We start from the raw sequence: 13,232 nt of genomic DNA, 5'->3' as shown, positions 1-13,232 counted from the left end.
ACGTGAGCAAATACACATACTTACCCCTACACACACTTTGTAGGAATGTCTGAAAAGAACATGTTTGTGAAGAGGTTATTAGAGGTTATAAATATAGGTAACCAATCACATATCTTTGGGCAGAGAAAGAGAGAGAGTTGTGTGGTTGGTTTAGAAAAAAACAAGATTTCTGCAGATTGCTTTATTTGCTAATGAGGTTATTATCCAGTTGGAAAAACATATTTCACCCCAACATCAAAAGAAGAATGTGAATTTTTGCTTTGTATGCGGAAAACAAAGGCTATTTTAAGATGCTTTTTGCACTGTGACACTATTATCACCACCTTTTCCCCAAATTGTCCTTACTGTACATTAAATACATTATTTTCATATTGAAGATAATCAATAAAACTAGATAATAATAATAATAATAAATTAAAGACATTGTTTAAATTGTAAATTGTTTATATGTCATTGTAGTATTTGTTAGGTCTATTTTAATAAAAAAAATAATAATTACTTAGATAGGATGGTTTATATTACTGTATTAAATTTTTTTTCCACTTTAAAGTCATGATAATTTTTACGTAATTGTCTTGACTGTAATGTCAAAATGCAAAAAGCTTATTGGTCCTAAAATAGATTTCATTGTCTTTATGCAAAATATGTATTTTTTGATTTTGGGCTGAATCATGACCTTTCAGAATATTTCTTTGTAAGATTCACCCCACCGCTAAATGACCCATGATGGTCTTTGACTCATTATACACAGAAGCCTGACCTTGCACATATATGGGGTCATCAGAGCTCTTATAAATCTGCCAACAGACATTCAGATGTCAGAGCCCGCTTTCCGGGATAATTTCCAGCATATTCCTAACAAAAAAGATACCAGGATTGCACTGTCAACCTCTCTCTGTGTCTAACAATAAAGAGGCACTAAAAATAACAACAATCTGCAAGTGAAAGAGACAGGAAAGAGAGATGACACTCCATTTGTGAGAGTCTTGTGGCAGTTTGTTTTATGCTTACTACTGGATACACTGAAGTCATTGTTTGAGCTAGTGCATTTATCATTTACATACAACTTGTGTGTATACCCTTGTGTATATGTGTGTGAGCACACGGTGGGGTCGAAAAGTTTCAGATCACATTGAAAATCTAAATAAAATCTGGAAATAAACAAACAAACAAAAAAAGAACCAAATAAAAGTTATGAGGTACAATGCAAATGTTTTTACTAGTAAAATTATTCTGCTGATTATATAATTTGTTAAAAAAAAGTGCTGAATTAAAATAAGGAAAATAAAAACCTTTCCACTGGTGTCCTCAGACTTTTAGACCCCACTGTATGTCTTTTTCCTGCGGAGCTGTGCATTGTGAGTAGAGTTGTGTGTGACTCTTGACCCTGAGCTGTGCTGTGCAGACGGCTGTCTCCAGCTCTTCTCAGCTACTTCCTGTCCATACACACCCCTCTTCCTGTCCATAGAGTGAAGCTATTTTAAAGCCAGTGAAGACCTGGAATGGCATAAAAGAAGCCAAGAGTTTAGACATACTGACTGCTGACTGTGTGTGTGTGTGTGTGTGTGTGTGTGTAAGAGAGGAAGGATTTCATCGGCTTTATGGCCGAGATGATTGAGGAAATCAGGAGAGGATGAGAACAATGACCTCACTGTTCTTCCTCAATCCTCTTCTAATAAGGAAATTACATTTTTTTTCAAAAGATTATTTTTGTAATTTGTTGATATGAGAGAGCTGATTACGAAGACAAAGACCTAAATTAACCAAATGTAGAATGACCTAGTTTTACCTTGGATTTGCCAATAGTAATTTTGTTATCTTAAGACATAAATAAAAATGACTAATTATAAAACCATTATTCACTCCTTTAAACTGTTTTTCTGCTTTAGAATATTAATGAGTGAAGAAAACTGCAGTGCCACAGAAACATCAGAAGGAACAAACATAGTGGACACAATAAAATCACACAGACATACATTAAGGTAAGTGTCAGCTATATAATGTATAATGAAGGTGCATTTTGACCAAAATATTAAACTTTGTTTATATATATATATATATATATATATATATATATATATACATATTAGTTTGTGTTAAATTATCCTTATCTTATTTCCTGGGCAATAATGGTAAATGGTTCAATAGTAGTTTAGTGAAAGTAAAGTGAAGTAAAGCGAGTTTATTTTGTTTACTAAGTTTGTGTGGAGAAGGCCAGAAGCACGTGGTTCACATTAGCACCATCATGCTTTGCACACTTACAGAACAAACACACTCATGCATCACATGATCTTTTTGAAAAGATCAGTCAGAAAGGAATGCACAGAATGAAGAAATGATGAAGTTTGATAAATGACCAACAGTGTCAGTGTGCAAGCTGGAGATTTCACAATAAAATGCAAAGGGAAATGCAGTGTATTGTGTAGATATTTCAGAACAGGAAGAACATGTCAGAAGTTTTCTAACCTTTCCCTTAATGTGGGAATAAAGTTGTTTGTCAGGGCTGATGAGTATAAAGTTACTTCATGTTTGGCTGAAGTTATATATTCAACATGCATTTCAAAATAATTCATTAGAAAATGTTCATGTTGGTACCCATATTACATTTGAAAGAATTGTGAATCTTAAATTTTGATCCAAAATGTTTTGTATAGAGCTTTTCACAATACAAATGTCTCCAGTGCAGTTTTACAGAGAATATAATGGTGCCCTACAAACCACCATTGTGCAAGCCAAAAGACCACAAAAAAATCCCTCTAAAATTAAAACAGACTTTTTCCAGAAAAATGAGCAGAAGCACAGCGATATATATATATACAAATAAGAACTGTAACCCTGAAATCAAACGCACATGGACAATAGACATCTCATCACGATGTTAGATGAGATGTTTCATCATGTCCAACACTTTCTACCTAAATGTTGACATGCACAAATATTTTGACAAGAGCGGCAGTGACCTTGCTGTTGTGTAATAAGGTTGTGGAGAGATGATTGCATTAGTGGTCTCATTCATGTACACACAGTCTAAGAGGCCATTGGCCGTCAGTGCGGACTAAACCAGACATTATAATCAAATTCACCACAGGAATCTGCCCCAAACTAACACAAAAGAGAAAAAAACACAACATGGAAATCATGGACACCACTAGAGCCCAAAAAAGTGCAGTTAGACATTTCAAGGGTAAGTACAAAGGAAAACTATGTGCAAAAACTAATTTCAGAAAGACCAATTAGTGCAGAATCTACAAGATAGAATTGAGATACTCGCACATGACACATTCTACCAGCATCAGATAAAGAAGATGCTGATTGTCAGTCTTACATAAGCCAGGCCAAGAGAGAGAGAGAGCGGACAGCCTGTCTCCTCCTGCCTTTGGCCCTCAGGGTGGAGGGAACCGGCTGACCTACCGTCTCTTCAGACCCCTTAACAAGCACAGCATCTCCCCCAAACGCAGGTTACACAAGGATCTTCACCAGCAGTGATTCACAGTGGTAATTTGTCTATGTTTTTAGGATCAGCCTTAAGCCCTGAATGTCTGGGACTGGATGTGATATTAGAATTTAACTGTCTTACCATCATTTTTATTTATTTTACCTGCTTATTTTGTTTATACAGATGATATTCTGCAGATTAAAATATAAGAAGGGAGCCAGAAAAAAAACAGAGGAGGAAGGGAGAAATAAAAGAGAAGACGGCCTAACAAATAGAGTTGCAATAGACAGTTATTAATTTTTATTTATTTTACCTGCTTATTTTGTTTATACAGATGATATTCTGCAGATTAAAATATAAGAAGGGAGCCAGAAAAAAAACAGAGGAAGGGAGAAATAAAAGAGAAGACGGCCTAACAAATAGAGTTGCAATAGACAGTTATTCTTAATTCTTAATTCAAATATTCTTAACAGATTCTTAACAGCTGTTGGTGATGTTCTTTGCTGAAGTTTTCCTTACTCTTTGTACATTCTTAAGTGTTCTGTGAATTTGCATACTAATCACTGAAGATGGGAGATAATTAAATTATGCTGTCACCGGCAATGAATGCATCTGGAATAAGTGATAAACAAACAAAACATTCATTTTATCACAGGTAATTGCCTCTAATCTAGTTTTCAGATTTTTTTTGTTTGTTTTTTTTGGTTATGGTGTTTAGCAGTGTGACGCATTGCAATTTCAGATCAATTTATATGAATTATATGTGCTACCTTGTTGAAATATATTCCAGAGATATGGTGTTTCTCAGCAGATCAAATTGAATTCAGTTTTGCCTTCAAGTACCAAGAACACACACATTTATAAAGCTGCTGTTGAAAATTGGGGCTCAGAATTGAGGAAGTTCATTGCTCAGGGTGATTTTTAGAGGTAATATGCTTTTTGGTCTTAAAGCTGGCTACCAGAATGTCATTTTATTCCATTATGTGGCTTTATCAAGCAAAAATGCCAAAAATAAAAATGCTGCTGTTATTTACTCACCCTAATGCTGTTCCAAACAAGAGTTCATAGTTAACACAGGCTGTCAGGCTCCCCAAAAAAGCACAATAGAAGCGGTCCATATAACTCAGTCCTTATATTCCAAGTCTTCCGAAGCCATATGACAGTTCGGCACCATGAACTTACCCAAAATTAAAGTCTGTATTTTTGGATATATTCAGCTCTCAGATCAAATATAGCTCTGATGATGCAGGTTTGGTGAAATGATGAATCAATAATGTTTGATGTTATTGATGTATTTGACAGCTCATGGTCGTTTTTTTAAAAAAACGTCTTGACGATTCTTTGAAAATTCTCTTTTATGTTTTTCACAGATTAAATGCGGCTTTGGAGCGATATGAAGGTAAATAATGACAGAATTTTCTTCGCTTTAATACATCAAATACTCACTAGAATGTGAATGTAGAAACTTCTCCACGAAAGTTGCCTGTTTCACTCTGTCCCGTGAGAGGCGGATGCTGTTGCTGGGATATTGTTGCCTAGATACCATTGTTTCCATGTGTGGCCTGTATCATTGTGTGGTCAGATGAGACCCTTACAGTTGTGTGACGTCAAGTTCCAGCCAATCAGCACGCAGGATGAGTTGAGGGGTGCTTACGCAACTCGTAAGAGCACACAGCACGCATACAAATCATCTTAGTGCACACACAGTCTGAATACTGATCAGCCAACACACACAACAGTGCTGCACTGAATTAGAAATGTTTCCAGCTGTAACAAAATAATGAAATTAACTAATTAGTTTTCATTCATACAGCTCAAAGCAGCACTGCCGACTTGAAAACCGTACAATACACTCCCCATGCTGCAAACTCCTAAAAAAACGTGGCTGACAACACTCCTGACATCTGTTAAACTAACTGCTTTCATATTAGCTATTATAGTGAGCCAAGAAAGAGCTCAAATAATTTTATTTTGTACGGTAATATCTGTTTTGGGGTGATCTGATCACAAGTTGCTTACATTTAATATGGTGCAAATGGGGTCCAATGTGTCTTTTGATTGATGACTCCCATCGCATTTGAGGGGCTCAGGATGTGTGATCATGATTGTTTTCTCACTACAGATTAAGCCTTGTAAGTCCTGTCCTGATGAAGCTCTGGGCAGCCTGAAGCTGGAACTCCGGATGGGATCAAGGAAGTCAAGGGTACCGGATCTTCACTAATGCTTCAGGAAATTGTGAGTCATCCTGTTGGACCTCTACAGCAGCTGACATACTTGTCTGATGGACAGAGTGATCAAGCGAGATGATTTTCGTGAGGTGCGTAGCCCACGTTTTGCACACACTGTAAATTATTCAACAAATAATTGTGCTTCTGAGCTTTTAAAAGTTCATCAGAAATGAATACTTTTATTCAGCAAGGATGCATTAAATTGATCAGAAGTTACAGTAAAGACTTTGACATTGTTACCAAAGATTTCTATTTCAAATAAATGCTTTTCTTTTGAACTTTAAGTAATCTTGAAAATGTTTCCACATCACAGCATTGATAATAATAAATGTTTCTTGAGCACCAGTCAGCATATTAGAATGATTTCCGAAGGATCATGTGTAACTGGAGACTGGAGTAATGAAGCTGAAAATTCAGCTTTAACATCACTGGAATAAATTACATTTTACATTATATTAAAATAGAAAACAGTTATTTTAAATAGTAATTATGTTTCAAAATATTGCTGTTTTACTGTATTTTGGATCAAATGAATGCAGCCTTGGTGAGCAATAAAAAAACATAAAAAAATCTTACCAACCCCGAAACTTTTCAGCTGTAGTGTTATTAGAGATTGAAGAATATTATAAGAAATTACTTGTTTGCAGCAAGATTTTAAGTTTAATATTTTTTTAAGATTTTCAGTTTAAGAATTGAAACATGTTGCTGGCACACTGTTCATGCCAACAAAAAATTAATAAATATTTATTCTTTTCACCATTTTGCTGAATTTCGTGCCAAAATCTGATGAAGAGCATATGGCATTAAACATCTGTTTGATGAGGAAATGAATAAATAATTTTAAAAGCAACATCATGTTTTGATATTTTTTGTCGCGTACCTGTATTAGTCATGTTTGGATGTGCATGCTTCACTGCATTTCCTCAGTTTCAGAATTACTCAGTTGTGCACATACAACACATAGTGTGTAAAAACACATGAACACATAATTCACACAAATCCATTCAAACACACATTCAGACCATGTTCAAGTAACCTCATAGCTTTGTAATATGTAGAAGGATGTTAGATCGGAAAAGAGTAGAAATCTGAGTTTGTGTGTGTGTTGAAGGTCATTTTGAAGGGCAGTGGAATGTTATCAGCACTGGTTCTAATGCCAGGAAGACTTTTGTTGAGTTATGTAACGTTGTACAATGGCATTCCACACACTGGACAATAAATGACCACTAAGCCTCTAGGAAACAATGCAGGGTGTGTGTACTGTGTATGCATGTATGATATCCTCTGCATTTTTAACCTGATGCCACAAAACTGCAGCAGAGAAGTGAAACTAGGTTAAGATCCCACTTCAGGCTGTCTGTAAAATCTACAGATCTGACAGGTTTCAAGGAACTGTGAGAACGGCTTGCCTGCATATGCCTGTGTGAGGAAACGAGAGATTTGTTGAGAGGATGCTCACTTCTGTCATTCTTTGGGTCATTAACATTCTCTCTATCTTAACTCTTCTCAATATTGAACAGTTTAGCATTTCGGACGATGTCGATATAAATTGGGGGTGACTTTGGACCAATCAGCTGTGAGAGTGAGGTGTGTTTCTCTTTTTTTTTTCTCAACAGTGAGAATCCAGGCCGAGTCCTTTGGGATCTCTCTGCTCATATCCAATTCACTTTAACACAAGCCGTCCTTTCTGCTCTGTCTCAAATTTATTGTTTTCATCTCTCTGACTCATCTCTCTCTCTATCCTTCTCTTTTCCTTTCTATCTTGGTTAAATATTCTCTTTGTATGGTCTTGTCTGGGTTGTGAGTGACTCCTTGCCATTAGTTTTAAGTCAGTGGAGGCATTTCCACAAATGAGCGTTGAAACGCTGTCCAGCTGCAATCCTCTTACAGTCAACTGCTGTTATCTAGTTTACAAGAGTTGCACATTCACTGCATACAGAGTACACTCAACATCATACTGCAATGTTTTCCAGAAAAAATTTAGCAGGATAAATGTATCTGAGAAGCAAAACTGCATGAGATATTAAGGAAATAGTTCACCGAAAAATGTCCACGCTTCTTTTTCTCCATGCACTAAAATTGGATGGGGACCAGGGAACTATTCACTCCTGTTGTTTTTACTTATTTTAAGCATGAATCTCCTTAAATATAGTTAATAGTATCAATGTAAACACGTTTTCATCATATGTTAGGCTTATACCATTTCCATCCAATTATGTGGTTTTAGAATATAGAGTGTTTTAACACTTTTAAATGCTGTATTGACCAATCAGCATCCAGCAATGGAATTATCCATTTAATAATTATAATCTATTCCATTTTATTATCATTTTTTATTAAATAATTGAAATAAATAGTTTTAAAAAGTACAACAAAAAAAAATGAGTAAAAAAAATAATGTATAATGACGTATAAAAAAGAAGGTATAATAATAAATAGTGAGATAAGACAGAAAGATGAAGTAGGTTTTATAATTATATTGATTTTATGTAAGCCTGTAAATGAAGTTTGTTTAGATGACTGTTGAGAACAAGAACAAAACAGTTGTGCAACTATGGAAAATCCTCAATGCAGTTTTGTATACTTAAAGACATTAGAGCTATACTGTGACAAGAGCTTAATATAGACTACCAAAATAATGGGATTCTCCTCCCCCTATCCCTGCTGCTTAAAATCATTCATAGTTTCTTTTTTTTCTTTCTTCTTCTTTCTGTCTTATCTCACTCATCTTGTGCTTTGACCTTTTCAGAAATGCAGAACAGTTTAAGGACTTATAGAAAATACACACATGCCCTGAGTGCCGTGGGGGGGTGGGGGTCTGTGCAGAGAAAGGGTCTGTGCAGCAGCATATGTCTATGGCTTAACCTCATGTCATGTTTGACACGGTCACTTTCACGGTCAAGCATGAAATGCACTCAAACACATGCCATGCATCCAGTCTGTTGTTGTGTCAGTCAGGGCATAATCAATCTGTCCCTCAATCATTCTCTCTGTGTGCAGAGAATGTGAAAGACCATCAGATATACAATCCTCCTGATGCCCATTAAGATAAAACAGCTTTTGTACACATATGCTGTCATTTAAGCCAGTCCAGCAGGTTACATTCAGTTTATAACGGGTTTTAATAAGTGTATATAGAAATTGGGAGGTTGTAAATATATGTTTGAGAGTAGCATCTAATCTAGCATATAATACAAAAATATGGAGTTTTCACAATAAGTGTTTGGACATGCTTACAAAATGCTTAAATGTCATTCTGTTAGATAACAACTTATCAAATCAATGGATATGTAAAACAAATTATGTTAGACCTTTTAGCTCCTTCTTTAAAGATTGTCAGTGTAGCATGACCAAATGCTATGAGCCCTAATTGGTCTGTTCACTTATGCTTGATTCATTGCACTGAATCAGTTTGTTCGGACAGTCCGCTTTTTCATATCTTGCACAGTGTTATTTTAATATTATTTATATACTATTATAGTATACTTATATATTAATATTTTGAAGTAACTTTATTTTAGATTTTAATTATGGTTTAATTCAAATTTTAGTATTTTATTATTAGTAATTTTAGAAATGTATGTGCTTTTGATATTTATATTAGTATTTTTTTCTGAATATTTCTATTTGTCTATAATTATTTTCATTTCAGGTATATTTTTTAGTAATTTTATTACTTAAACTTTATTGAAACTTTATTTTAGTTAGCTGCCGAGGGAATGTTTCTAATTTTTGTTTAAGTTAACATTTTTAAATTTTTTATTTAATATTTATATTTTGTTTTATTTCATGTTTATGTAAATTACAGTTTTTAATAGTTGTAGTTAAAAATAATTCTCATGTAGCACTGGAGAAGTGTGATTCATACTAGTGAATGTTTTTTTTTTGGATGGTCCTCTTTTTCATATGTTGCATTAGAAAATTCTGATTCATTGCAATAAATTGGTTTGTTTGGACAGTCCTCTGATGTATCGATGGAAAATCTGATTCATTCTAGTGAATCGGTTTGTTCTGACAGTCCTGTCGTGTACATTTAGAAAGTGAACTGATTCATTTGGTCCTCTCTTATGTACAGCTGAAAAGTCTCATTCATTTTAGTGAATCAGTTTGTCCTAAATGGTCTTCTTTCCCATATGGAAAGTCAGATTCATTTGAGTAAATCAATTCATTCCGATGTAAATGAACAGGGAAAAAAATAATTGTTTTCATAAATTAGTGTATTTTATTTATAATTTACCTCTGAGTTTGATACTGTCACTCTAATTTGGATGATTCAGTTATTCATACACAAACCTCAGTCACTGGATACTTTAGTTTTTATATTTGTAAAAGCATATTGCTCTTTTAAATAACTTGTAATAACCTGTTTTTGTTTGTAGCTTGTTGTATAACTTGACTGTAGATTTGATATTTTGTTATCTAACACTATGAAATGTAAACATTCTAACTGTGAATTTTTTTAATTCATTTTCTAGCCATTGTAAACGGTCAAACAGGAAAATTTAGAATCCCTGCATCCCTGTATTTTGAACAGCAACTCAAACCTTAATTTATAAGTTTATATGAGCATAAAATGTGTATGTGTGTGTGAGAGAGAGTCAGTGCTTCCATACATACCTCTAATGCACAGAGACGACACACACAAACACACACTCCTTTCACAGATGCCCCTGCCGAAGCATCTCGATACGTCTCTGCTCTTTTCGCTCCCACACTCGTCTCGCTCTCGCCGCAGAAGTCTGAGAAACACTGAATCCTGGGAGATTCAGAATCTTAATGACTCGTCATGTTTGAAAATCTGACACGCTGACACATACTGGCTGTTCAGCTAAAGATGTCGGCGACATCGGTTTTATCTCGCTAGCTGCTCTAGACCACATTCTGCAATTGTCTTCTTTGAGAAGTGCCAATGCTTGCGTATAAATGAACAAAAATGTGCATATTGTGGTGCGGAGATTACATTTCTAATTTACCTTCCTGTCAGCGGCCTTGAATATCAGCCATTGCAGTCATTTTTATCCTACATTCACACACACACACACACATACACACTTAGTACCAAGATGAGCCAATGCATCAGTCACAGCGACTCCTCCCACTCCACCTGTCAACCTTCCAGCCTTGCCATCTCTCCATCTCTCTCTCTATTTCTTTCAGTCTGGGTGCTATATTAGCATATGTACCACTACCTTATAAACTTTTTTTAAATGGAAAACTGGAGCAAAATTGTGCGTCTTTCCCTTTTTGTATGCATAATTATGCCAATGTATCCAATTCGATACGCCCGTCTGTCTGGCCTGATTTCATGTCATGCATTTTACATCTCAGGTTTGGTAAAGTGAGATTTCACGTTCTCACGTGTTACTTATTCTGTTTGGCTCTGATGCATCATCAGCACGTGAGGGGAAAGAAGCTATTCTGAGAATGGGAAGAGAGAGAAAAAAGAAAAGAGAGAGAAACTGTGTCCCCAAAGATATCTTGCCTTCCCTGTAGCATAGAGAGAGATGAGCAGAGAATCATGTTTATTTTATAAGGCGCACGCTCTCTCTTTTATGTGTGTGTGTGTGTTTGTGTTAGAGAGAGAGAGAGAGAGTAACTTTGAAAAGAAGCTGAGCATTTGGAAGGAGAGGAGAGGAGAAGAGGGCAGATGATGTTGTTGGTATCATGGTCCCTGTGGTTTTTTTGGACTGAGGTACTGAAGGCCAAAACGCTCCAACAATGATCTAATCTTTTCCTCAAAACACAGCTCAAATTACACTACACACACACACACACACACACAGATACGGCCGAGGATGACTCAACATTTATATGAAGTGATGTGAGGAAGAGGGGGACATTTATCTCCAGAACACCTCTTATGAGAAATAACTATGACTAGTCATGATTCTGTCGTTTTCATTTCCAGATAACTTTCCCACAGAAAAGAAAGATCGCAGATGTGATCTCCTTAATATTTAAATTGATTCAATGGGTTTAAATAGAGAGCAAACTGACATTTTTGCTCGAGTCTTCTGTTGCTTGAATTTTTCTTCTGAGAAATAGTCCGTTAGTAGAGATCACAACCAGATCTCAAAGTGGTTTGATCTCAATATGAACTTAAGCATGTCTCATCAGATTCTTCTGAGACTAAATTATCTCTATACTTTTACTGTATTAAAGCAATTTGAACAAGCTGATTTTAGGAGTAACATCTGTTGATACCTACACTACCGTTCAATAGTTTGGGGTCACTGCGATTTTTCGTTTTGACAAAAATTAATAATGTTATTCAGCAGTGATGCATTAATTTGATCCAAATTTACAGTAAAGAAATGTATAATGTTACAAAAGATATACATGTCAAATAAATGATGTTCTGATCTTTCTATTCATCAAAGAATCCTGAAAAATGTATCACAAAAAGAAAAAATTAAGCAGCACTACTGATTTCAACACTGATAATAATAAGAAATGTTTCTTGAGCCCCAAATCTACATTTTATAATGATTTCTAAGAGAAAAAACTTCACAAACTTCAAAAATTTCACAATATTACTGTTATTTTTGATCAAATAAATGCAGCATAAGAGAATAAAATGTAAACGCAGTATGTATGAAACATAACTGAAAGCTCCTTTTCAGTCTCTTGAGCTACGAACAGACATTGATTGAGCAAAAATGTCCTCTAGATTAATTGCAGAATTTCTTTCCATTTCTAGATACATTCACACTACAGTTCCCTACATTTCCATTTCGCTCTCTCTCTCCTGTTGCTCTGTATAGTTTTGATCTTCGGATTTGTATCTCAGAATAACAACTTGAGAGTGAGAAACCCACATCAAAGAGATATGAAGGCACAAGAGAGAGAAATAGAGGTTCTGTCTGGTCTATGTGTCAATTTATGTCAAAATGATGAGTTTTAATGTCTTATCTTGCATACTTACAAGAAGAAAAACATTTCTTTTGCTGGAGTTGTTTGGGTTGTATATGCCGTGTGCCTGACAGACTCAATTCATTGGACAGTATGGCCAGTGTGCTGATGAATAAACTACTCTATAAATAATAGATGCCCTCTGCTACACTGTGCTTTGATTACTAAATATATGTATACAGATATCGATTGATTAAAGGTACAATCCAATGGCAATGATATTTGTAAAGACTTTAAAGATGTGCTCCCACTCGCAAATCTGCATTTTGATGGGTAAAGTCAACCCAGATTGTGTGTGCACTTTTCCTAAACGTTTTAACTAATTGTCTGTTCTCAAAAATATAATAACCAGGAATAATCCAACCTAGGTTGGTGTCTAAAAAAATACTGTGGTCTAATGGGTCATTCTTATACAATGTGAAGCAGCTGTTTCTCCAAATAACACACCAGGAAATTATGCAGATTTATTTGACTTATGGATATCTGAAATCGCTCGCTTTTCCTACGTTTCATATTTCACGGAGCAACTGATTATATCAGACAGATTATATGAGACTCCTTTCACTGCTAAAACTGATGCATCACCTGTTTTTTTTTTTTTTTTGGTTTTTATGAAAAACAAAGAGCGTGAGCCATGAAACGCATATAATAATCAT

Source organism: Sinocyclocheilus rhinocerous, unplaced genomic scaffold, assembly GCF_001515625.1.
Source record: "Sinocyclocheilus rhinocerous isolate Xijiao unplaced genomic scaffold, SAMN03320098_v1.1 scaffold905, whole genome shotgun sequence".
Taxonomy (NCBI): Eukaryota; Metazoa; Chordata; class Actinopteri; order Cypriniformes; family Cyprinidae; genus Sinocyclocheilus; species Sinocyclocheilus rhinocerous.
The sequence above is the reverse complement of the archived record's forward strand: the minus strand, read 5'-3'. Positions refer to the sequence as shown.